Source organism: Saccopteryx bilineata, chromosome 5 (assembly GCF_036850765.1).
Source record: "Saccopteryx bilineata isolate mSacBil1 chromosome 5, mSacBil1_pri_phased_curated, whole genome shotgun sequence".
NCBI classification, from domain to species: Eukaryota; Metazoa; Chordata; class Mammalia; order Chiroptera; family Emballonuridae; genus Saccopteryx; species Saccopteryx bilineata.
The window spans coordinates 247,222,036-247,249,109 of record NC_089494.1 but is presented as its reverse complement, the minus strand read 5'-3'; positions in this window follow the sequence as shown (position 1 = coordinate 247,249,109).

Genomic DNA, 27,074 nt, shown 5'->3' with positions numbered 1-27,074 from the left:
CTTTATGAAACCATTACTAAAAGAAGAATTAGATCTATAAGACACAATGGGGAAGGAATTCTACTTATTTGGGAACATAAGAAGCAAAATGTAGTCAAAGATGCATAATATGTAACAGTATTGGGCAATGTTTAGTCGAGTTGAAAATGTTCAGACAATATGAAAAAGCAATTTACTTATATAGCCTTAAGAATTTTTTGCATGTTTTTACAGTGAAACATGGCTAAATGTGTTTTCTGCTGCATCTTATTTTGCAAAGTGAAAAATTATAAACTAGTCAATAGATGATGAATGCACTAAATATATTCATATAAAAAATAATGTACTGAGGTAACAATGAATGAGGAACATCAAATGGTTCAAGTATAGGTAGATCGCAAGTAACATTTTTGAGTAAAAAAGTACATTTAACTATAATGCTTATGTAATATTTGTATTAATGATGCAAACATACAAATAGTATGTTGTTTTTATATACGATATATGTTTGTGTTGCAAAATACTGTTGATGTGAAGATGAGCACCATTTGATCATATTTGCCTCTGTGACAGAAAGGAAATGAGGAAAAGAAAAATAAAATCTTCAACTAAAGTGTGGTTTATTTTCTTCAAAAACATTTGAAGCAAATGTGAGACAATAATGTAAAAATTCTTGGTGATATTCAAAAGGGTATTTTCTATATTATTTCTTACTTGCCTGTAGATAAGATAAAATTTTAAAAAAGCATTGCACGCTAGTCATTTATGCTGCTATAGTTACAAAAATAAAAACTGACCCAAGAATAAATTGATGTTAAGAACAAATATTTATGGAATGCGTGCCATGTTTCATGGCATATAAAATGCAGTGTCTCATGTAATCCTCAGAATAATCTTATGAGGTGGATGATGTTTTTGTTATTATTTTATAGGTTTTATATTTTTATTTTATAGGTTTCTACTTAGTGGTAGAATTGGAAGTAAGGAGCTGTGATTCCAGAATCTGTGTTCTTAACTAACTATTATGTGCGATTCATTCTTGAACTTTAAGTCCATTGTTTCCTGTAAAGTAAATTAGAAATATTTATTATACAGGTGGGAAGGCATGAAATGAATGGGCTGGCAGGATTTGAGCCCTGTTGGGCGGAGTGTGGCTGTCCTGAGGGTACTCAGGCAGGACTAAGGGAATGGGGATTTGGAAATTAATCCAGAGGGAATGTGGTATTGAAAGGATTACTTGAATTCAGACAGTTGCTTTGTTAGAAGATTGCTCGTGTTCATTTACTCTGGCAATTCACAGTCATTTACAATCATTGAAAATGATTATCATTTACAATCTTTGTTACAAAATAGCTTGTTATCATTTACTCTGTCATTGGCCAGCAAATCAAACCCAAGGAAATGTAGTGAGTTCAACTATGTCACCCAGCTGTGTTCCTTCAGTGGGGAGGTGTGTGGTGGGCGGAGGATCTTTTTCGGTGCACACTTTGCTTTCAATGTCAGAAATACTGCATTAGGAATAAAGACCTCTAGTCAGTCCTGCTCCCGCAGAGATAAGGAAAAGCCACTTCTCAGGAGAACAGACAGAAGGCAAGGATACTTGGATACATTCAATTTCTTTGCTTCTACTCCCGGGGGATGGCTAAATTTATCTTTTAAAGAAAGTCATGCTTTATCTCATTGTTTTTGCAGATCACTTGGTGAGAAAGAAGGTAGATTTTATTACTTTTGCATTACATTTTGTAAATAATAGTTTTAGGCAAGTTAATGCTGTTCAAACTGTTTAGTTCGAAAACTGTAAGATTGTGACTTTAATGTTAATTAGTTAATAATTTTGGATAAGATTTTGAAATACACAGGATGATGGTCATCAGCATCATTCTTAAAATATGATACATTTCAAGTGCTGTAATGTTATACAGCTCACTGCCACAAAATCCTTAGTATACTTTTTCCAATACCCACACCTAAATCCCACAGTATCAACTTTTCAAAATAATGTGAACTGTAAAAAACAGAAGAAACCTCTGGTCAAGAGGTACTGTTTGAGATATGTGCAAACCTCCTGCACAGGTGGTTTGTCTCTGCCTGTGTGGAAGAGCCAGGTAATTGGACATTTCACTGCTTTGGGACTTGAGAAGGCAGGTCAGGAATGGAGACCAGGGAAAGAAGAAGGCAAGGGTAAAAGATAATTAAAATCATCAGGAAAGTTTAGAGTTTAGAAAGACTCTGTTCTCCTTATTTAAACCTCCATTACAGCTCCTTTGTTTCACTTACAAGTGTCATAGCCTAGCTTCCATAGTATTTCATGGGTTCTTTTTATAACCCGTAAAGACCAAGTCATTTCAGTTCAGGAACCGTATCATACACTTGTTGGTTTCCCCATGTACAACTTAGCAGAAGATGGTTTTCCTTGATACAAGTTCAACAGGTATTGGTTGAAGTAATTAAAGAAAATATCATCCTAAATTTCTTTAACTAACATAAATATGACAGCGTTGCCTCCAGACTGTTCCTATCCCATATGGTCACGAATACAAAGTGAAACTTGTTTTTATCAAAGCGCAGAGCCTCATTGCCAACGCCAGTATTCCCAGCCCATCTTGACCACACCATCTTTATTCTACAACGAAGTCACAGATGGCGAACCCCAGCCATCTAGGCTTGTTTATTATGAATACACATTGCTGGTATCCAGTGTGAAAAAGAAGACTGAGTATTACAAGCCCTCACTACAACTGGAAGTTTTTAAAAGCTGCAATTTGTGTCTGCTCTTTATAAAGATACCACATTGTTTTTAAATTAGACACAAAACTGAGAACGCTGTTGGAAACTAGCTTAGGAGACTGTAGATTATCAATGTCCGCTAGGACTTTCTGTGACGATGCAAATATCCTATATCTATGCTGTGTCATATGGTAGCATGATCCACATATAACTATTGAGTCATTGAAATGTGACATAGGAACTAAATTTTAAATTTTTATTAGCCACATGTAGTGGGACCATTTTGCAGTTCAAACTCCAAACTCCAAGTTACTTTTCCTTCCCAAATCCTGGGGTACAAACTTTCTGTCATCTTTGAAGCAGTAGAAAGAAGATAATATTTAAAGATTAGGCATTCAGCATCTGTAGAATGTAACACAAACCAGGACTTACAATACTAACTAACATTAACTGAAAATGCTTTCTATGTACCAGACACTGATTTAAGCATTAATGCAACCTCATAACAACCCTTTGAAAGTAGTGCTATTATTAGTCCCATTTTATTGATGAGGAAATTGATGCACAGAGAAGGTAAGTACCTTGCCCAGGGCCACCCAGCTAATAATTTTTAGAGTCTGGATGCACATAATCTTGCTCAAAGCAGAGCTTCCAAGTATAGCTTTCATCTTTCCTGGGATATATATCAAATCTAAAATACTGTTCATTTAAGATGCTCTATTATTTTATCCACCATTAAGAAAAGAAAAACAAGCAAACATATTTTTAATTAACTGAGAAACTGCTAACCACAAAATGCAATCAGAAATGTTATCACATAGAAAAAAAAAACTAAGTGACTTAGTATAGAGGAAATATTTTAGCACTGTTGGTAAATTTGGGTCTTTTTGAGTAAAATACATGAAGCTTGGATTGCTGTTGTGGCCTGAACGTAAAAGACTAGAGCAAGTAAAAAGGTTGGATTTTAATAAAATTTCTTCAGGGGCTACCCCTCTTAACAGAAAATAAGGACCGAAGTCAACACATTAAAATTTGGTTGTTATCAACCCTGATTATTCACCATTTAGGTCATGTGAACACAAGACTCTCCATACTTAGTAAAGACAAAATACAGATACCTCACCTGCATTTTCAAGGACAAGCCAGGACTGTATTTTTTTTTTTTAATTTTGCTAGGACAACATTTTAATCGATTTCTGCATTTTCAGAGACTTGCCAAAAACAAGGAGTGGAAAAATCATTAGGCGAGTCCAGGCAACAGTGAGGAATCCATTGTGGCTGATAGAGAATAAACTATTTCTTGTAGAGGAAACTGTTCAAAATATTTCCTAAATGCAATCCACTGTCTCAGTGTCCTCTTCATAATACCTGGCTACCTTACCAGGAGAGCCTTGCTGCTCTCCCTAGGCAGATGGGTACCGATTGGATTTTATATGAGAATGATGTCATGGTGCTGTCATTCTGTATTTTCATAGACAATATATTTTTCAGGTCAGTGTGTCATTTTATCATATATCTTTAGTTCCTCAAGACAGTTCTACAACATATTAGAAAAACACTTTTATTTAATAAACAAAGAGTTATCCAATCATGGACACCTAACAACTACCAGGGAAAGAGAAGAGAAATTTAGCACTCTTGAGTACCCAGGACACTGCCTAGTGTTTTCTGCCTTCCAGAATCTCTTCAATAATTACTGCTAGAATAGCTAACTTGACACATATATGTTGTTTGTTAGGTCAAAATCTAATCTCCCTTTTAGTATGAGGGCCCTCTTTCCAGTGGGGTTGCTGAACTCATAAGAGGTAGATCTAGAGCAGGGGTCGGGAACCTATGGCTTGTGAGCCAGATGTGGCTCTTTTGATGGCTGCATCTGGCTCGCAGACAAATCTTTAATAAAAATAATAATGTTAAAAATATAAAACATTCTCTTGTATTACAATCCATTCATTTCCTACCACTCATGTTCATGTTGCGGGTGGCTGGAGCCAATCACAGCTGTCCTCTGGGACAACACCAAATTTTTATTGGATAATGCGTTATGTACATGGGTCGTTGTATGGCTCTCATAAAATTACATTTTAAAATATGTGGCGTTCATGGCTCTCTCAGCCAAAAAGTTTCCCGATCCCTGGTCTAGAGCTTCTCATAGCCTTTCGACTCAATTGTGGGAAGAGTCTTCACGAGAATAACCTATCACAAAGAAAACAGAATGAAGAAGAGTGGGAATGGAGAGTCTTGGTAGCCACACCTGCATCTAGCAGTCAGTAGACTTTTCAATCACATACACCAATTATTACTCCTTTTTCAAAGGTAAATACTAGGTAAATAAATTGCTGTCTTGGAACTTGGCCATTTTAATGATGCGGTATTCAAACAGAAAACTTTATATGTCATTAAGTGCCAGCACTTTTCTTGTCAAAAATATGGAGGGTTAGAGGGTTTTATTTATTGGTCTCAATATTGAAGTCTTTAACATATCCCAGTTACTACTCAGTACTTGGTTATTACTTGTAAAAGTTGTATTCCCTTGCTAGGTTTTAGTATAGTGTATAGAAGTATAAATATTACAAGATAATTCCCAAGTACATTTCATATCATGTGCTTTGTCCTCTTGGAGAGTTCTGCTTCTTGTCATGTAGAAATATCTATTTAATTTGTATTCTTTTCCCAACGTTGTAACATGTACTAAATGTTGAGAACTAAAAAGGAGCTCATGATCTAATAAATATTTTTTTAACTCTGTGGCTTTAAAGAAAACAAGGCTATTTGTAAATTTTAACCTACTAACTAAGCCAACTAACTAGGAACCATATATATATATACCCTGGAAATCATGGCAGAATGGAGTAAACACTTGAATTTCAGTCCGATCTTGAGATTACTATCTACAAAATCAGGCATGTTGGGTAATTTGCTTCATTTTTCTGTGTCATCTTTTTGAAAGACTAAGTATATAAGGTTAGATTGTTTGCAATTTCTTCAAACTTATCATAAAATATGAAATGATATCTTTATTTGATTTGGAATAGAATAATAAGAATTCTTACATCCTACTTTATTCTATAAATCTTAACTCTGACTAATATATTCTATCTTTACTGATTGAGACCATTTTCCTAGTGTTTCTAGAATATTTTCTGTGAACCAGGACTAACAGATTTTTAACTGATATTGCTCTCTGTGTTAGTAACCTGGTTTATGGGATCAAACTAAATAATACTGAAAATAGGATTTAGAAAGAGTTCTGTGTGTAACTTACCTCTGAAGTGTTCTATTCCCAATGTGAATACATTTTATCTCTGAAAGACTAAGAATAATACTTATCTTAATTAGATATTATTAAGAGAGATTAAGTATTACTAGATAATACCTATCCATGTCTCAAGCACTGTGCAAATTTTATTACATGAACTATCTCATTTAATTCTCATTCTAATTTATGATATACTACTTAATGGATGAAAATATGAGACTAGTTAATGGTTTCATCAGAATTCAATATTTAGCCTATTTACCCAAATTTAAACTTAAGTTTCCAAACCAAAAATATATCCTATTAAAATATTTTTTATTCTCATAATTTATGTGGGTTTAAAGAATATGCTTTTTTTAAATTTTATTTTAATTTCAGAAGAAATGACAGAATGACAGGATTGAGGAAGGAATGTACAATTTAAATAAGTCATGATATTGATAATAGAATCTCTCCTTTTGAAGTGCACTGCAATGCTTCTACCTTACAGTGCTACTCTTATTTATTAAGGATGGGTTAGATTATGTCATGGCAAAGAACAAACTCTAAAAAATCTTGATGTTACACAGCAAAGGCTCATCTCTTATGTGAAGTTCACTGTTAGTCTGAGAAACTCCCCAGGGCAAATTATGTCCATGTAGTCCAGGCCTGAAGGAGCCTTAACTGTCCTGTAGCTATGCCATGTTGTTGGTTCGCCTTGGTCATTGTAGTGGAAGAAAGTGAACCACTGGCAATTAAATTCTTCAGTATAGAAATAACAAGCACTGCTTAACAAACAAACAAAACAACCCAACCAAACAAAAGAAAACCTCATTGGCCACAACTAGAAAAGAAGTTTTTGGAAATAGAATCTTCCATGTGTCTAGAGAAGTAGAAACGAGAAATGGGGAACACTAGATATGTCTTCCAAAACCATTGTCAGACACAGGATTTCCAAAGTCACTTTGCATGCCTGTCATCAGTCTGGCAGAGACCAAGAGAACAAATAGAATCATGCATGAGAAATTGATTTGCCCCAGGACTAGGAGTAACACTGCAGCTAGGATTCAATCATACCGAACTTCAAGGGAGGTGTGGAAATGTGATCTAAATGTGCAATGGGAAGGAAAGGAAGTGGGTTTGGAAGTGGGCTTGAGTGCTCCGTCCTGTGGTTTAGCCAGTATGTTTCCCTCTCCTGGGTCATGCTCTACCTAATTTTCTTTTATTGAAGTATAATTGGCATAATAACATTAAAATAGATACAGGTTAGGCAAGTGTCAATTTTGGTCATCATATTCTTGAGAATCTGGTAAGGAACACTTACTCTAATTACAAAGCATTTTTTTAAATTAAATGAGAGGCAGGGAGGTGGAGACAGACTCCTGCATGCACCCTGACTGGGATCCACCTGGCAAGCCCCTACCAGGCAATGGTCTGCTCTGCTGGACTGCAGCTCCATTGCTCAGCAACTGAGCTATTTTAGTGCCTGAGGCTGAGGCCATGGGGCCATTCTCAGTGCCCAGGACCATCTTTGTTCAAACCATTTGAGCCATGGCTGCAGGAGGGGAAGGGGAGCAAGGGGTGGAGAAGCAGATGGTAGCTTCTCCTGTATGTTCTAACCAGGAATTGAACCTGGGACTTCCACACACCAGGCTGACACTATACTGCTGAGCCAACCAACCAGAGCCATAAAGCAATTTTCTTTTCACATGCTTAAAACTGTGTTGAAGACTATGTAATATATGTGAGAATACTGTAATTTTGAAAAAGCTGTTATAGTTGTATGTAAATCATAGTTACTTTCTACGTAATGCAGTTATATAGAAAATTTGTAGTGTTTACTATGAGTAAAACTTTGTATAGAGCCTTGTTAAAGGATGGTATGATAATTCAGACTTGGAATTTGCCCTCCGTTGGTTTATAGTCTAGCAGGGAAACAATAAAGGAAGTAAAATTGTACATGGGATCTTGCTTGATTCACGTCTTTCCAGCAGTTAATCTCTCATTTATTTCCTATTTTGTCTGTTCCTCTTGATGAAATGTTTTGTATCATGTTATTATTATTTGTTTTATCATCCTCTACAAAACCTAAAAATCTAAATATAGGGATTATATTTGATTATATACAGTATTAACTGCCACACATTGAATACTTAATAAATATTTGTGGAACCAATGAATAGTGCTTCTTCAAAAGGCATGTATTTATTAAAGAAGATGTTGGGGCCCTGGCTGGTTGGCTCAGTGATAGAGCGTCAGCCTGGTGTGCAGGAATCCCAGGTTTGATTCCCGGCCAGGGCACACAGGAGAGGCGCCCATCTGCTTCTCCACCACTCCCCATCTCCTTCCTTTCTGTCTCTCTCTTCCCCTCCCGCAGCCAAGGCTCTATTGGAGCAAAGTTGGCCCAGGCACTGAGGATGGCTCTGTGGCCTCTGCCTCAGGTGCTAGAATGGTTCTAGTTGCAACAGAGTGGCGCCCCAGATGGGCGGAGCATCGTCCCGTGGTGGGCGTGCCTGGTGGATCCTGGTGGGGCGCATGTGGGAGTCTGTCTGACTGCCTCCCCGTTTCCAACTTCAGAAAAATACAAAAAAAAAAAAAAAAAAAAGAAAAGATTTTGGTAATTCACAATGGTATTCTGAATAATAGGGCATTCAGACTAACATTTATCCTGATAAAATGGAAGACAAAAGACAAAATACTTATTTCTTTTATTTGATAAAATGTTTGTATTTTTCATTCATTAAGTATTAATAAGTGATGCTAATCCACCTTCTCTATGAAAATATTTCTCTGACAGGTCTTTTTTCTTATCTTTCTTTCTCTTTCTGGCAGGATGGTTTGGTGTTCAGTTAGAGCATCTTATACATTCAAACTTTTCTGCTAGGCAACCGTTATGGATAATATATGGCTACTTAAAATGGCCATACGTGCAGTTTCTTCCTTTATTGTAGTCTTTATGTAAACCAATTTGTGAGAATGAGTATCTCCTAATCAGTTTATTCTAAATAATTCAGTTGATGTACTAAGAACCATATACATTAATTGACAAATAGATAAATTTATATCTAAGCTTCTCTTCTGGGACCGACAAGGAGTTCTGTTGGATTGGTTTATTTGTGAATAGATGCCATGGAAAAGTCTGTAGTAATGACAGTGTGTTTTCCTGTGTTAATGATCTTCAGATGGATATTCAATGTGAAGAGGTAGCCAAATGATGGTAGCCATTTGAACTAGCTTAAACTTTGTATAGTGATACATATTTACAACTCCAAGTACATTATGAACTATATTTACTAACAAGCTGATATAATCTTATGCTAGGTTTTCAGGCTATAAAATTTTATTGGTGCCTGGAATAGTCATAATACTAGGGAGAAACTCGTTTTTAATTCTTTAGGTGTCAGTTCACATCTGCCATCATGTCTCAGCAAAATGACTGTCACTGAGTATTGACAGAAAATATGAGTTTCACAATTAACCTCTTTATCAACAGTAGAAAATGACTCCCTCTGATGCCCTCTTTGGAAGTGTAGCTTGGAGATATATTTACATCTCAGATCAAAATAACGCATTTAGTGAAAGGAGTATAATTATTATTATTATTATTTATTTTTTTTTTGGTGGTAAGAACAGAGCACTAGTGTTCAGAGGCAAATACATTTAAATATGTCCAGTGAATTGAATAGAAAAATTAAAGAAAATAATAGATTGTGTTCTTAAAAGTTTACTATTATGGCTATATACCAGTTTAGTTTTGTTTCCTGGTTGAGTGGTTTTAAGTAGCCTTGTCTGTCTTTTTCAGCATTTCTCTGTCCTCATGTTAAAGTGATGTGTTATTCAGCAGAAATTCGCTGTGACATTTCTGTGTCAGACTCTGACCCTGGGCATGGTTTGTTCTCACACAGCAAAAGCCATCTATTGGTTATTTCTACATACAGATGGCTGCAGACAGGTCTTTCCAGTGTATATACCAATAAAAACCTTAGTATGCTGAATTTTCACAATGATATTCAAATCTCACATTTATTAAGGATTTACTCTGTTGCACATTTTATGCTAAAAGCTTAATGTCAATTTGTATGTTTAATCCTCCTAACTCTGTGAAGTAGGTTATATTATTATTTACATTGCATATGCAAAAAAAATTATGTCTAAAAAAAATAAGGGGAAATAACATTCTTCACTTAGGCAGTCAGCACTTTGCAATAATAACTGACTTATTTCATGATTTTTTTTACATATTCTAAAACAACTCTATAAAGTAGGTCCTATTATTAGCTCAACCATATTAAATTGAGAAATAACACAACTTACCTAATCTTACTTCTAGTAAGTAGAGCAGCTAGGGTGTTGATACCTAGACCTTGTTTGTTTTTTTACTGTCCACTTGACATGATGCAGATATTGGCTAAATATATTATCACTGCAAAGACTGTGAAGGACCGCATAGACTATTTCTAACATAGACAATAAAATATAAGTAAATATAGTATATCCTGAAGTTTTATCACAAAGTATTAATATAGTTTTTAAATTTAAAAGGCTAGATTATAGATAAAAAATAGAAAGTCGTATTTATTCAAATTCTAAGTTAATTTTTTTAATCACATTATAGGTTAAAATATACTTTTTCAGATTGTTTACAATTATTTTATTATCTCATTACATTATAAAACCTGTCTATATTAAACTTGACTTAAATTTGCTTTTGAATGAACTTTGAATTTTTTTTTTTTTGAGAGAGAAGGAAGAGAGAGGAGGAAGGGGGGAGAGAGAGAAAGAGAAGCACCAAATCATTGTTTCATTTAGTTGTGCATCCACTGATTGCTTCTTATAAGTACCCTGACTGGGGCTCACACCAGCAACCTCCGAGTCAAGCTGGTGCCCTCAGGATAGAGCTAGTAACCCCGGATCAAGCCTGGGACTGTGGGATCCAACCGTGACCTTGGAGCTCTGCCATGAGGCTCTATCTACTGCACCACTGTCCAGAGTTAAACTTTGAAATTTTTAATAAATAATGGTTTGATAGACACATTACATAAATTAGACATTACTTTGTGATAATCTCTTTGTTTACATAACAGACATTTCTAGATTCCTGACTGTGGTCTGTTCCTGAAACTCAAATCAAATACTCTTGAGTGAAAACTCTTAACAGTAAGTCCACTTTCCTTTGTTTCAAGTGGGAAAAAATTATAATGCATGTAAACATTAACTCAAACTTCTAAATAACATTCTAAAATGTAAGTAAAACAGGCTTTATATACAAGTAGCAAATGTATTTGAAAATACAAAATTCTTAAAATATTGCCTTCTGATCATCAGATAATGTGGTTGGTTGGCTTCCCCCTATTCCCTTACTTTTTTTTTCTTTTCCACAGTTTTCTTCATCTCCTTTTCAACTGTTTAGGGGCCCATTAGGAAAAGCTATAGTAAGAAAGTCCCTCTGGGAACAGAGTCAGGATGAGCATACAATGAAAGAAATTTGTTCTCACTTGATTATGAAACTATAATATTGCTCTCATACTCACTAATACCTGAGTCATAAATTTTTTTTGACATTAGTGATGTTTCCAAATGTCTACATGTAATTGTGTCTTATGACCAATGGTGTTTGGAATGTAACTTAAGGATTTTACCACAATTAATTTGTGATAAGTATTGTTTAGAATTTTGGGCATGTAAATACAAAATGCTTTATATAAACATTAGCTGAATAACATTTTGTTAAGACATAGGAACACTGGGTGTTAAATATCACAAGGCCTTCTACTAGGGAGCGGTTTGTTTGAAAGTTCTCCAGAGTATGCCTGTATTTCATTGTGAAAATTAGTCGGTAGATGTCACCATGTGTTTACACAGAGGGCCTGTACTTCCCTCTCTCTCTCTAGCTCTTTGGCAGTAAGATAAAGCCAGAAGATGTGACAGTTATACATTTCTGTTTCTGTTGTGTCCTCTTAGATTTTTCTCCCAATAGAGAAACATTTTCCTCAGTGCCCACTAAATCCTGGACTTGCTTTCAGAGTTTGTTAGTTACTCCACGACAGTTCTGAGCAAAACTCTTTGCCCTTGTGTAAATTCAGAAGAAGGAAATAAACTAAAGATGGGCCATAAAAGTGTGGGCAGCACTTCTTTTTGACCCTAAAAATATGAATGCCAAATTTTCTCATGCTTAATGAGGTCACACTTCTACATTCTGAGAACTACGAATATCCAGAGCTGCGGAATGTTGTGTAGCAAATGGTGGAATCAGCTCAATTTCCATGGTGATTTACATGTGTTGATACAATCTTTGTACTGCGTGGTATTACAGCAAGGAGTGCACAGACCCTTGAACATCAGTGAAGAGACAAGTCTCATAGTAAAAGCAAGTCTCATAGTAAAAGTAGTGCAGTGATTACAACTGACCCTGCTTTTAAGGAGTCCAAGAAGTATTGCCGTATCATAGGCGGCAAATATTATCACACTTATGCAAATTTTGCTTTACTTACAGATTTGTCTGTTGTTCAAATCTAAAGGAATTAAAAATGGAAAAGTGCTTAACAAAAGTAAGAATAGAGTTATGTTCATTTTCTTTTCTTTTCTTTCTTTTTTTTAAGTATGCATCTCGGATGAGGTAAAAACCTGTGGCTGGCTGGCAACATGGATTGATTGCTTTAGAAATAATATTTCTTCAGAATCCTGCCTAGTTGTCAGTATGCCTGGTGAGAAATTTCTTCTTCTTATTTCTTTTTCTTAAAAGATATCAGTGAACAATGCTCACTGCAAAATGAAATTGAAGCAGGATATTCACTTATTCTTTATATTTTTTATATTTTTGAATTCTGTATTAATTAAATATTTAAAAATGGATATATTGATGTTATATATGCACACATGCATGCGCACACACATGACACATGCCATTTTATTTACACCTTAATGAAATTACTTTATTATCCTTGACTTTTTATGTTTTTATATCTGTTAACAAAATAATTTATTTTAGAACAATTTACCAGTTACTAAGCTTAAATGTTAATGATGCCTGACCTGTGGTGGCGCAGTGGATAAAGCGTCAACCTAGAAACACTGAGGTTGCCAGTTCAAAACCCTGGGCTTGCCTGGTCAAGGCACATATGGGAGTTGATGCTTCCTGCTCCTCCCCCTTCTCTCTCTCTCTCTCTCTCTCAATCTCAATCTCTCTCTATCTATCTCCCCCTTCCTCTCTAAAATGAATAAATAAATAAAAATTAAAAAAAAATGTTAATGATAAGGCAACTTATACAACACAATCAACTGTTCAAATGCTATAGAAATGTTTATCTGAAACCTATGTACTTTTATTGATTAATATCACCCTGTTAAATTTAATTTTCTAAATAAAAAATAAACAGAATAAACCTATGAAAACACGATAGACCAAGTAAATATAATTGTATAAGTCAGTGTTTTCAACCAGTGTGCCGCAGCACACGGTCAGGTGTGCCATGGGGAAATTAAACATGGGTCCCCAAACTACGGCCCACGTGCCGGCTACGGTCCGCGGAGACTATTTATTTGGCCCACCACCAGCCTCCATCCAAACATAAACATTCCCTTCACAATCCCTCCAGCTATCAGAGACAGGAAGAGTAGAGACACAGGGAACGCTCACTGACTAATCACCTTCTAGGATTCATCCGGACCACTAGCGATGAACCAATAGTAGGCTGCAACACTGCTGCAATGTGCGAGGTGATTGGCAGACATTTGAAAACTCTTGAGAAGACATTGTCATTTTATTTCTCTTCAGCCTTCACAGAATACTGTGACTGGGTTAGGGACCCATACAGCTCAGTATCTGTTGCTGGAAAGGACATGACTTTAAAGGAGCAAGAGGAACTCATTGAACTGAAACAAGATTGTGGTTTAAAGCTAAAGTTTGCTGATCTTCCTTTGGACAGTTTTTGGTTATCTGTTGCCAAGGAGTTCCCCATTCTGGCCAACAAAGCTATTTTGACATTGCTCCCATTTTCAACGACATATCTATGTGAGCTGAGCTTCTCAAGCTTGACTGTGATAAAAACTAAAAACAGAGAGAAACTGAGAACTGTTGAGGAAGAGCTTCGTGTGTGTCTTTCTACCATTTCTGCCAGGATATCCCTTTTGTGTTCATCGAAACAGGCCCAGGTTTCACACTAAGTATAAATACATTTAGAAACTATATTATTAACTATATGTATAATATGTACTGTGTTAGAGTGTCATCTTGTGTCATTTTGATAGGTGGTGTGCCCCAGGATTTTTAAATGTAAAAAAATGTGCCACAGCTGCTCAAAAAAGGTTGAAAATCACTGGTATAAGTAATCAATTATTAAATTTTAATATCAAAATGTTTCTGGGTTTTTTTTTGCCTTCTCTAGAAATATACGTCTGCATATTTTCAAGTTGCTGCTCTTCTACATAATTATTAGAAAATAACCTGCTTTTATCATAACTACAACTTACACATCAAATCTGTTTTACAAATTTTGTCGTAGAAAGCGAACTGTTATTGGTAGCTCTATTCTTTTCATAACTTAATATTTGCTACGACTAAAGATAACAGCCCCAAAGCCATGTACACTGAATATAAACCTAAGGAAATCTTGTAGACTTGTATAGTCCTTATGATTTCATGAACTGTGCTCCTTAAATTACCAGCAGTGTAGATGATTGAATGTTTTTAAGGTTTAGGAATGACATCAGCAAACAAAAGCAATAGCTTATGTTAATGAAATCTTTTTAATGACAATGTATTACTCCAATTTCATAAAAGTCAATTTCTCAGATACCTAACTTTGAGTTAGTTCATCATTTTTGTAGCACTGAGTGGTATAACAGTTCCCAAATATAGTATTAAGACACAGTGGTGGGTTGAGGATGAAATAAAGTATAATTGCAGTTGGGTTCCTGGGGTTTTTATAGATCACAATACTTAGTAATGGAGCACCCAATAATGAAAAGTAGTAAATGGAAGTCACACATGACTGTCATCTCTGAAGTATGTCTCATGAAGGAAAATGTTTGACAATCACTTGTATAGTGGATAGGTCCCTTTTCTAAAGGGTCTTGTGTTTTCCAGTCACCTATCATTTGCATAGATTATATCACATCCTAATTCTGAATTTATCTATGAGGTCCTTAATGCCTTGTACTCTCTGCTTCAATTTTCTCATTGTGTAATGAGAGAATTCACTCAGATGATCAAGATTTTCTGGCTAGAGGCTTTTTTTGGTTTTTGTTTGTTTGTTCTGTGAGAGGAGGGGAGATAGTGAGGCAGACTCCCACATACACCTCAACTGGAATCAACCCAGCAACCCCCTCTAGGGCCAATGTTCAAGTACTGAGCTATTTTTAGTGCCTGAGGCTTATGAGCTCCAGTGAAGCTGTCCTCAGCTCCCGGGGCCACGTTGGGGACCACATTCTAACCAGTCGACTACTGTCTACAGGGAGGGTGAGAAGATAAGAGAGAGAGAGTTGGAGGAGAGAGAGGAGTAAAGGAGAAGCAGATGATTGCTTCTCCTGTGTGCCCTGACCAGGAATCGAATTTGGGACTTCCATATGCTAGGCCAATGCTCTATGAAGCCACCAGCCAGGGTCTGGCTAGCAGTTTCTAAGTGACCCAATCAACTACCTCAGCACTTTGAGAGCCCCCTTTATTTTCCTATTCTTGCTATTAGGTTGCCCTGAAAAAAAAGCTGGTAGTTTTCACTGAAAAATGAACTCTTGCACTTTATTGTCAACAGCATGTCTAGTCTTAGTAAATGTATGTTCTATTCATTTCTTGGACACCATCATAGGCAACAAGGTTTAAAGGCAGGGCAAAATTTCTGATGTTTACAAATGAACAGGATATATTTAAGGCAGTAAATGATCAGAAGGGTAAGGCATTGACTTGTCAGAATGGAAACCGAACAATGTGCACATCCACAGGCCAATATGTTGTTTGGGTGCTTAATGATGGAGAAGCAGCCCTGATTTAAAAAAATCTAATATTAATCTTTTAAAAATATAAAGGGTGTAGATGATTATGTTTACAGTGTTGCTTTTATTTCTTGCTAAACAGCCACATACCTTTAGCTCTTAGTTTGCATTAGGCAAAAACTCCAAGGTAATCTAGTTGTTATCATACATGCCACTAATCATTTTACATGGCAACTCTTTGCTTGTGGATGTGGCTTCAGCCATGGGTGGGTGCTTTTACCTGGGGCAAAGTGCTCAACAGAAGACTAAACAGAAAATCAGCCTTAACATTTGCAAACGTCATCAATGGCAGTTCAATGAGTTCACACGGTGAACTGTATGCTTCCAGACTATTTATTTTTTAAATTAAATGGCAGCCTGAGCTAGAGAAAATGATGAAAAGTTTTAAGAACTTTGTGCTTACTCTGTTAACAATTATTTTTTAATAGTTTTGATAATACAGGATAACTAATGTTCTCAGTTTTCAGAGAAAATAGGCACTACTATATTTTGCTATAAAATATTATCTTCCTAAAATTTCATTATTTTTTACTTTTCTTTAAAATTTATGCCCTTTATGGTAGCCTCCATCAGGTACATGGCCTTATATTATGTGGTGTAATAATCAATGCACAGTTTAGAAACTGTCTTTTAATTTATTCATCAGGCTTTTGTGCATACTGGAAGCACATCTCTGCATGTGGAAGGGAAGAGCAAAAAGAAAGTTTCCCTCTGCATTGATTCCCATCTTCTCATCTCATAATTATAGTCAGCCTCTTAAGAAACTAATTCAGACATGGGGAAATAAAGTCCATCACAGTATTCACAGACTAAGAGAAAATTCCTAACAAAGCTTGAATCAAAAGGTATTTGAGGGTGAATGCTTAAATGGTTTCAAGTTTTAAAATACAGAAAATGTGATGGATATTGCAATTTTCAAACATGCTAGGTTTTCCTCATTTTTTACAACTTGAGCAGTTTGAGCAAAGCACTAATTAAGAGACTCTGAAAGAATTGAGTGCCTATTATGAGCAATGAAGCCAAACTGTGTGAGCAGTGTGACTTTACTTTTCCAGGGGTTATTTGCTGGGTCATCTGGTTTTCAAAAGCCAGCCCTCGAGCTGGAGACATAAGAGGCATCTGGGTTACATATTAAATTAATGGATTCCTGGACCCTACTCAAAGTTGACTAGCTCAAAACAGCAAGGGTGGGTTAGATATTAACATGTTTTTTAAAGATGTTATTTATTTTAGAGCAAGGAGAGAGAGAGAGAGAGAGAGAGAGAGAGAGAGAGAGAGAGAAAGAAAGGGGAAAAGGGAGTGGAAAGCGTCAACTCGTATTAGTTTCTTATATGTTTCTTGACCGGGTGAGCCTGGGGTTTTGAACTGGCAACTTCAGCATTCCAGGTCAACACCCTATCTACTGAGCCACCGCAAGCCAGGCTAGATGTTAACATTTAAGAAGCTGTCCACATAATGCTGTTCTGAATGCATTGCTGCATAATTCTTACAGTATATCACCTGATGTATTTCAGCCTCAATTTGGTGTTTGATCAGAGAAGGAAGGAAAGGGAGAGAGTAACAAACCTGCTTTCTCATAATGTGTACACTATGTATAGACACAAAGCACAAAGCTTCCTACCCAATGAGATCTCTCAGAGCTCTGCACCGTTACTCTTCCTAGCCATCATTTGTTACCTTTTGGTGAACTTATTCTGTGATGTGAAGGGACATAGATGTCCCCAAACTGTGTGAATAATAGCTTTAAAAGTTTTTCACTGTTTTTCTCTTTGTTGGGTGTAGCAAATTTCTCAGACCCCTTGACTACTCTTTGCTTGACAAAACGGCACAATAAAGAAGATTGATATCAAGGTCTTTTAGATAATTGTGCAGGGAGAAGCTTCCGGAGCTATATGTTAGCTCCACTATATTTGTCAACAGTTGAGTAGAGTGATCCACAAGAAATCATTTATAACAAATGACTCTAAATTTATTTTAATAACACTGTTGATAATAACATTAAGCACTGTCTTAGCTTAGCATCATGAATAGGCTTTAAATCTTATATAGTGCATAACTATTAATCACAGCAAAGAAATTTGGAAAAGAGATAAAGAGTAAGAGATTCAATTTATTCTGAGTCTAATATATGCATAACCAGAGTCAGAGAATAGAATCATTGGTTTTAGAAGAGAAACACAATCAAAAAGCCTATTGAATTCCTCTCAAACTACAAATCCATTTTTTCCTAGAGATTTTTATCCAAAATATTTGCCACTTTCTTTCTTGTACATCTTAACTTTGCAGGCCAGTACCCTGAATGAGCAAAATGTGAAATTTAAATCAAACTTTTGGACTAGTGATCTTACTGTTTTATTTTTTCTTTATAATCCTGGATTATACTTCATTAGGCAAAAGTAAAATGTTTTCACTATCAACTGAACTTTATTGTCCTTTAAGTCTGTGGACTAGAATTAGACTTCAAGATTATTTATATTTTTAGTGCTACAGCTATAAATCATACATATTTTAAAATGTACGTTTCACCAAGAGGATGATGAGCAAGTTTAAAGAGATTTTTTTGGTTATTACCTTTTCCCTAAGTAGATTATTTATTTTGACATAACCTATAAATGTATTACTCTTTTAGAGAGCAAGCATACAGTTGACTACTGTCAGAAAACAGACTGGAAAATATAATGAAATCATTACCTTTTATGAACGTACAGACTATATCAGTGGTTCTCAAACTTTTTGAAGTTGGGGTACATTTAAAATCCTATAAATAATTGTAGGTGCACTATATACAAATTTCTGAGAAATATGTTGTAATAATTAAGTCTAATATTAAAGAAAAAAATATAAAGTCCAAGTGTGCTTTTATGGTAATTAAATGAAATAAATATGACAAAATTAACTTTATTCTGACATTAAAAAACATTTTTATGTTACATTTTCTGAGTTATGCTTTTTAGAATTCATAAAAAAGAGGAATTAAAAATAAAAAAATGACAAAAAAGTTATATATATATATATATATATATAGATAGATAGAGAGAGAGAGAGAGAGATACATTCTTAGTAAGATTTAGTAAATCTGGCAGGTCCCAGCACAAATATGTTAAGTTTTTTTATTCTCGTATTTATGAGAAACATGAGCCTGATGTAGCCTAGCAATTTCTTCAATGTTTGGGCATATATTTGAAAGGCAAACTCTCATTTCCTCATCAACACATTGAAGAATTCCTCTCTTTTCACCCTTAATTGTGTTGAGTGCAGAAAACCCCCACCATACATATTATTTTAAATTTACATCAAATGAAGGATAGAAGAAACTTGCCTCCAGTCTTTCCGGGGAACATGGTGGGGGGTAGTATAAACAATCCAGCACCACAGCTTAACAACCTTTTGCAACCTAATCAGGCAAGTGAGGTGGGGGGTTGGGCAGACGTCAGTTTACAGCCAATTCCCCACACCTTTGTCGCCCCAAAATCTAAACTCCAAAATCCCTGTTGGTTCTTTGGTCCCCAACAGGCACATATTTCTCTGGAATACTATAGGGTGAACCTGGAAATCTTCTAGGGTGCACCAGTGTGCCCTGGCGCACACTTTGAGAACCATTGGACTATATACTCTTATTTGAACAATTCAACATAGATTCTAGATCTTTTATAAGTCAGGTATTCTGTTAATTTCTAGGGCTAGATAATACTAGTAAGAGTGAATACTCAGCCTAAAATGACCTGATAATATAATACAACCTCACCTTTGTGTTCAGTGTTTACAGGACCCAAAGATCACATGATCAGTCTTGCCCTTGATATTTGAGGAGTCTGAGTAGGGCAAGAGTATTGGAAGTCTTGGTATTCAAGTTATAAGTCATATTTTAAAAGTGTTTGAAAAGAATCTCTTCTTTCCTCCTACTTTTAAAACAATATCTGTGTTAATAACCTGGTAGTTTAGGTATGAATTTAGACTTTTATGAGATGAGGGAACACTGTTATGGGAAGTGGCCTGGGAGAACTGGCCCTTGGGTGCTGGATATTCCCAATTCTGGCTTCAACCTGTATTACAAGGAGATTCATAGGCATATCTGTGGGTGCGCAAGACTTGGTGTCCAACTTAGTAATAGCTGTACCTCTGCTAACCCAGGACCGAGGACTGCAGATACTGACAAGGTTATATCACATGAGCCTTAGAAAATAATTGTGTGTGTATGTTATTGAATTAACATGAAAAGATAAAGAAAGATAAAAAAAAGTTTTTTAATTTTGGGTTACTGTTAGAGAAAAAAGGTGAAGTAATAAAAAAAAACACATTACAAAGTGAATGACTAAACATATACTGCCCATGATGAAAATTCAGAAAAATGTACATGTAAATATAAACAAAGGTATAAAATGAAGCATCAAAAACTTGGGGGACTTATTTCAGGGTTCTGAGTATTTAGGTAATTTTTTAACCTCCTTCAATATGAAAATATATTGTTTGATTTTTAATACAATGAGCATAAATGATAAATAATAGATCTTTTCATTGTTGGAAAATATAGTATATTCTTTAGAAGGAAAATATGTGAGTTCTATACTTACTAAATCTGTGGATTTGGGCCAATTACTAAACCTCTCTCAGCCTTAGGTACCTACAAGGTAGAATGGACATACTATTAAATATTTTTTATAGAAGTGTTGTGTGAGTTAGCAAAACAAAACAGCACAGAATCTGGCTTATAATAACCAACAATCAAAAGTTTGCTGCCAACATCATCATCACCATTACATTAATTAAATGGCAAGAATTTAAATTCTATCTCTGATGTCAACATACCTCAGAAAGATTAATAATGGCAGCACCATCAGTTTCTCATTTGACACTATTCACTGGAAGTTAAACCTGAATTGGGAAGCAGAGGAGCACAGCTATAGTTCCGCCATGAACTAGCATTGTGCTCTTGGACATGACATCAACTCTCTGGGCCTCCATTATCAGATAGACAAAATTCAAGAATTAGAAAAGATCAATCCCAAGACGTTATGAGTTTTGATGCAAATTTAAGTTGTTCCATATCTGTTCTAATCATGACTTGTATAATCATATCCAGATCAACACTTCCACTTCCTCATGGTTTCTGCCCTGGACTCACTGGAGCCCCCACCTGGTTTCCCTGCTTATTCCCAGCCATCCAGTTGAAATGCAATCAGAATGTCTTACCGCTGTTCAGATAAACTCAATCCCTGATTTCCACTGCCATTTTGTATAGCGGCACCGTCCATTGACATCCATGCTCCAATTACAGCAACAATCTCCCACTTATCAAAATAGTCCAGGTTCTTTTCCAACTCAAGGCCTTTGAGTAATCAACTTTTCCCAACTAACATGCTCTTTTCCTGACGCTTTGTTTGGCCAGTTCTTTTTGACTCAACAGGTCTCATTTTGACGCCATCTCCCTAAATGGGCATCCCCAACCACTGACCTTAATAATTACTCTCTGCTGCCATTGGCTGCCTCAATCTGTTTGATTTTTAGTCTCCTGATAGGTTCCTACTAACAATTAAATGATTGCATATATTTTATTAGCTTGTTTATTTGTCTTCATTTCTCCCCATGTAGATTTTATTTTAGTTTCAAATGATGATGAGTTGTTTTGGTTCAGATGTGTTCTGACCCCAGTATCTAGAGTGGTGACTAATGATAAAAATGTTGAATAAATATTTGCTGTTTAGATGAGTGCAAATAATAGGATGGGTGAATGGATGGGTAAATGAGTGAATAATAAATGAATGAGTGCATCATTGTGTACATATACATTCTTTGTGATTTGGTATATTTATCACTATCACTGCCCTTGGGTCTGGCAGGCTTTTTCCAGTAACAGAAACATGGATGTCTAAGCTATAAGAAGGCTGAGGCAGGAAAGGGGCTACAAGTGCACTGTGTTTTCCGGGGGGGAGTGTTAATTCTAATAAATAGGAACATCATGGAGGAAGAAAAGACTGGGGCCCATACCAGGGTCCTTTGGATTCATGAAACATAGTAACACAATTTCAGAAGTTTGGGTCTTAATATAACTCTAAACACATTTTGCCAGCTATTGTCAACTTTCATTTAAAAATCCATTTCAGGTCAGAAACTGGACTTTACCCAGGTAATTGCAGCTGGCCTCCCTTGCCCGCCCTGCTGCCCACGGCTGGCCTTATAGTTTACAGTGTTACTGGCAGAGTTAAAGCTACATGAATTTGTGAGACAGAACTGCCGAACTAGGATATTTCTGCCTTTCAAAAAAAATGTTATATCAGCTGGCAAGGACAGAAAGAGCAGAAGAGTTTATTCTTGTATTAGTATTTATTAATTATTGCATTATTTTCCATACAAATATTGGTAAACCTTCTTTTGCCCCACTCTGAATGTATTAAGAGTTTGTCTTAGCTTTTAACAATGTCCTTCATGTCCCTAGACAAGGGACTGTATAACCATGTGTTCTGCTTAAATCTTAACTCAGAGTATGCTTATCCATGAAACCTCTTCTATGTTGGCAATAGGAATAATGCCCACTTTGTTAATTTCAAAGAAGTCCTAGAACAACCAAGTTTACCTGAAGGCATGGCTCGTGGCAGCAAGAGAAGTGGGAGATGTTCGGTTCAGAACTTCTGCGTGCAAGGTGTTTTACAACGTCCTTAACCTACGTTATAAAATTAGGTTTTATTAGAACTTAAGCTCCATGTGAGTGAGAAGTATTTCTAGTACCTGACAAGGCATCTGACACCATTATGGGATGTAGATGTATTAATCTCATTTTATATATGGAAAAACGGAGTTAATGGAGTTTCACAAATTTAGAAATGTGGTCAAGGTCAAGATCCTGAAATCTGTGAAGCCAGTCTTGGGTCTGAGAATCTGATTCTTTTTATTTTATTTTATTTTATTTTAATTTAATTTTATTTTTTTGAAGTGAGAAGCGGGGTGCTAGAGAGACAGACTACCGCATGCACCCGACCAGGATCCACCCGGCATGCCCACCAGGGGGCGATGCTCTCCTATCTGGGGCATTGCTCTGTTGGAACCAGAGCCATTTTAGTGCCTGAGTCAGAGGCTATGGAGCCATCCTGAGCAGCTGGGCCAACTTTGCTCAAATGGAGCCTTGGCTGTGGGAGGGGAAGAGACAGATGGAGAGAAAGGAGAGGGGGAAGGGTGGAAAAGCAGATGGGCACTTCTCCTGTGTGCCCTGGCTGGGAATCGAACCTAGGACTTCCACAAGCTGGGCCGATGCACTAGCACTGAGCCAACAGGCCAGGGCCCTCATTCTTCTTTCATTATGTTACCTAATGACAAATCCCATTGAAAATGTCTATGAGATAGAAAATAAAAGTTGCTGCTGACTAGGTAGGCATCAAGCAGCCTGTAAACCATCTTAGGTAACATCTGAAGCTGATAATTTTATGCAGAAATATCACAATCTTGTTTTTTATATGTCAATAATTCTCACTAATTAGTTATTATCCCTTGAGATGTGTCAGGCATACTGTTCATTACAAGTATAGAACTAAATTAAACAGTCCTCATTCTCATGGAACTCCCCTTGTGTGTGTATGTGTGTGTCTAACATATGTATGGAATATCTTCTTAATGTAATTAATCCAAAAATTTAAATCATTTTGAGTTTTCCACCTTCTGGACAACAAAATAAATTGTATTGAAATTTGTATGGTGATTGTGACAATTAAAAAAATAAAGAAAAATTTCCATTCCCTAAAATAAAAATAAGTTGTGTATCACAGCTCCAGCTGGGCTTAAAATTTTCTGTGAAAGCACTGGCAAGGGAGAAATATATATACAGATGGTCCCCAACTTAGGATGTTTCGGCCTACGATTTTTTGACTGTGATGGTACAAATTCTGTGCATTCAAAAGCCGTACTTTCAATTTTGATCTTTTCTTAGGCGAGCAATAGGTGCTACCAGGGTGCAGCCAGGCACAGGATCACAAGGGTAAACAGCTGGTACTCTACAGTGTACTGTGTTGCCAGCATTTTTAGGATGTTATGTTTTGTGGTTTTGCATTCCACCCTGTCAACAAAACGCTCATGTCTCCTGCTTCTTGCAAGATGAGGAAGGCAATTATTCTTGAGATGAAACTGAAGATAATCATCCAACTGTAGGCTAATATAAATATTCTGAGCATGTTTAAGGTAGGTGAGGCTAAGCTCTGATGTTCAGTAGGTTACGTATATTAAATTGATCTTTGACTTAGAGTATTTTTAACTTATAATGCATTTAATAATCAGGCAGTAACCCATCATAATCGAATATCCATATATTTGTTAGGTAGTTTGAATTGGACAGATGACATATAAGTTGCCATTTGCTCTCAATGCTCTTTTTTTTTTAAAGGAAAATAGGTAGATGAAGTCATAGTCAACAAGAGATTCAGTAATTAATGCACTGTTCATTTGCCTGAGACAGGTCCAACATAATCTTTAAAGTAGAATGGTAACATGTACTTATATCTTGTACATCCTGGATTTTGTTACTTTTTAAGAATATATTTCATTTGCAACCATCTTTCTATTCTTCTAGAAGGTCTGTTCTAAAAAAAATGAAGCATTTTCAGCCACTTTCCCTTCCATTAAGATTGAATGAGAATGAAAGAATATCATGATTTACACTGTATGATGGGAAAAAAGGAAAAAATTAACTTACTCCAATCACTGCAAATGTAATTGCCCAAGAACTTTCTGAATAACATCGGTATGATGTTCCATCCAAGATCTGGCAGGTATACATTACCCATGTGATTCCCTTTTGTTATCACTTCTCAAAGGAAGTCAGAGTTTTACTTATTCCCCCCCCCCCCACTGCCATTGCACCATGTACTAGTTTTGGGCTCAATCAACATCTCTGAACCTCTATTTCTCATGTGTTTTGATGGATTATTATCTTCCTTAGTAACCTCAGAGGATTGTTTTGAGATTTTAAGTTAATACTTCTAAAAGTGTTTCAAAAGCTCTAATGTCACATATAGATAGATGTTATTATCATGCCTACAACTCTGAGAAGAAAAGATGATATAGTTTAAGATTATGAGTCCAGGAGGCTTCAGACTTACTGTGAAATCGTCAACCGGTTATTAAGCTCTTGATCTTGAGTTCTGATGCTCTGGGTACTGCCTACTTCTACAGTCAGAAGCAATACCACTTCATTGACCCACTCTGTCTCACTGAACTTCAGACAGTTCGAAGTTTGGCTCAGTTCCTCTAAGATTCTATGTTATTTTTTGCTTCCAGAACTTTACAGATATTTTTTATTGGCCTGGAAGGTTCTTTTCCTACTATTCCCATCCTACAGGTTTTAGCTTAAAATGTCATTTCGACAGACTGGCATTTATTGACCATCCACCCAAAGTAGATCCCCCGCCCCCCCTATTTCTGTTTACTCTCCCTACCTTTCTCTGTCATCCCCAAAGATTTTACTTCTCAACTTTATAAGCATCTATATCTTCAAAAATAATGAGGGAGAAAGATTAACGGTAAGCATGATAACAACTGACAGGTAATTAGTGCTCATTATATGACAAATACTGGAAGAAGCTATTACATATGATATTGGTCTGACTCTCAAAAAGCAACAGTAATGATCTGCATTCCATAAGTCTAGGAATCTAACACTTAAAGATGATTGGCAGTTGTTCAAGATTTCACAGTTAGTAAGTATATGATTGAATTAGAAGTCAAAGTACAATAGTATGTGTTACTTCTATGGAAAAACAATTAGTGTTCATGAAATAGGCTGGAGTGTTCCTATATTTCTCAATCTCTTAAAAAGTATATTGGCTCCTATAACTAAGTTCTGGAAAATTAAAATATGAGGATGGGTGAGAATTGTTACTTCTAATCATGCAGGCTTAGTAGACAGAGGACAGTTTCCATTGGATTCAGTGGGCTTTTTTTTTTTTTTTTTGTATTTTCCTGTAGCTAGAAACGGGGAGAGTCAGACAGACTCCCGCATGCGCCCGACCGGGATCCACCTGGCACGCCCACCAGGGGGCGACGCTCTGCCCCTCTGGGGCGTCGCTCTGCCGAGACCAGAGCCACTCTAGCGCCTGGGGCAGAGGCCAAGGAGCCATCCCCAGCACCCGGGCCATCTTCGCTCCAATGGAGCCTTGACTGCGGGAGGGGAAGAGAGAGACAGAGAGGAAGGAGGGGGGAGGGGTGGAGAAGCAAATGGGCGCTTCTCCTATGTGTCCTGGCCGGGAATCAAACCCGGGTCCCCCGCACGCCAGGCCGACGCTCTACCGCTGAGCCAACCGGCCAGGGCCGGATTTTTCATAAATAAAAATAAAATTTTATATGTCTATCCACTGAGATCTCAGTATTTTCCTCTTGTGGTAGCTAGTACTTATTTACCCTGACTGGTACAAGTACTGAAGCCATCTTTTCATCAGTTAAGTATACTGCCTCCTCCAGGGTATTGAAGGTGGGAATTGGTCTTTATTTCATTGGAGGTGCTTTCTATTGTAGAAATAAATATTTGGGATATCATCTGATTTTTGAACATTTTTGAGGACTCAGAAAATATTTGCTGACAAAATTTAAGTAAAATGATATATTTTACATAACTAGATTTTTTAACAGTGCTTAAAAGCCTTATAACCTCAGTTTTGTCTCTTCATTCAAGGATATTGGAGGGAAAATGTACTAATTACACTTTAGTGATAGAAAAACAAAGAAAGAAGGTATCTTTACATTTATATATTTTTCTTTTGATCTTGCCTTGATTGATGGTAGGCTATCTATAAGTGGGCCATACTTCATTTCCACTCCCTTCCTTTTTTTACATAGGGAAGGTGATATTTGTCCAAAGAACGAAGATTCTAGCTCAATCTAAAACATTTACTGTGTGGTACACAGCATGGTTGTTTCTTAAGAGACCAGGTCAAATTCCTCTGCCACTATGCATATACTTATTATAGAGGGACAGAAAAATGGGAAGCACAAATTCATGCATAGATTTTGCTGATCAGAAATAGATTAAACAAACCAAAAGAATATTTAACTGAGTAAGATAAATTTTGTGTCACATTATAGCTTATGTCCCTGTAGAGTGTTGCAATAAATGTAATTTTTTCTCATTTTTACTCAAAAGTAAGCCCAGATAAGTTGACTCACTTTCTAA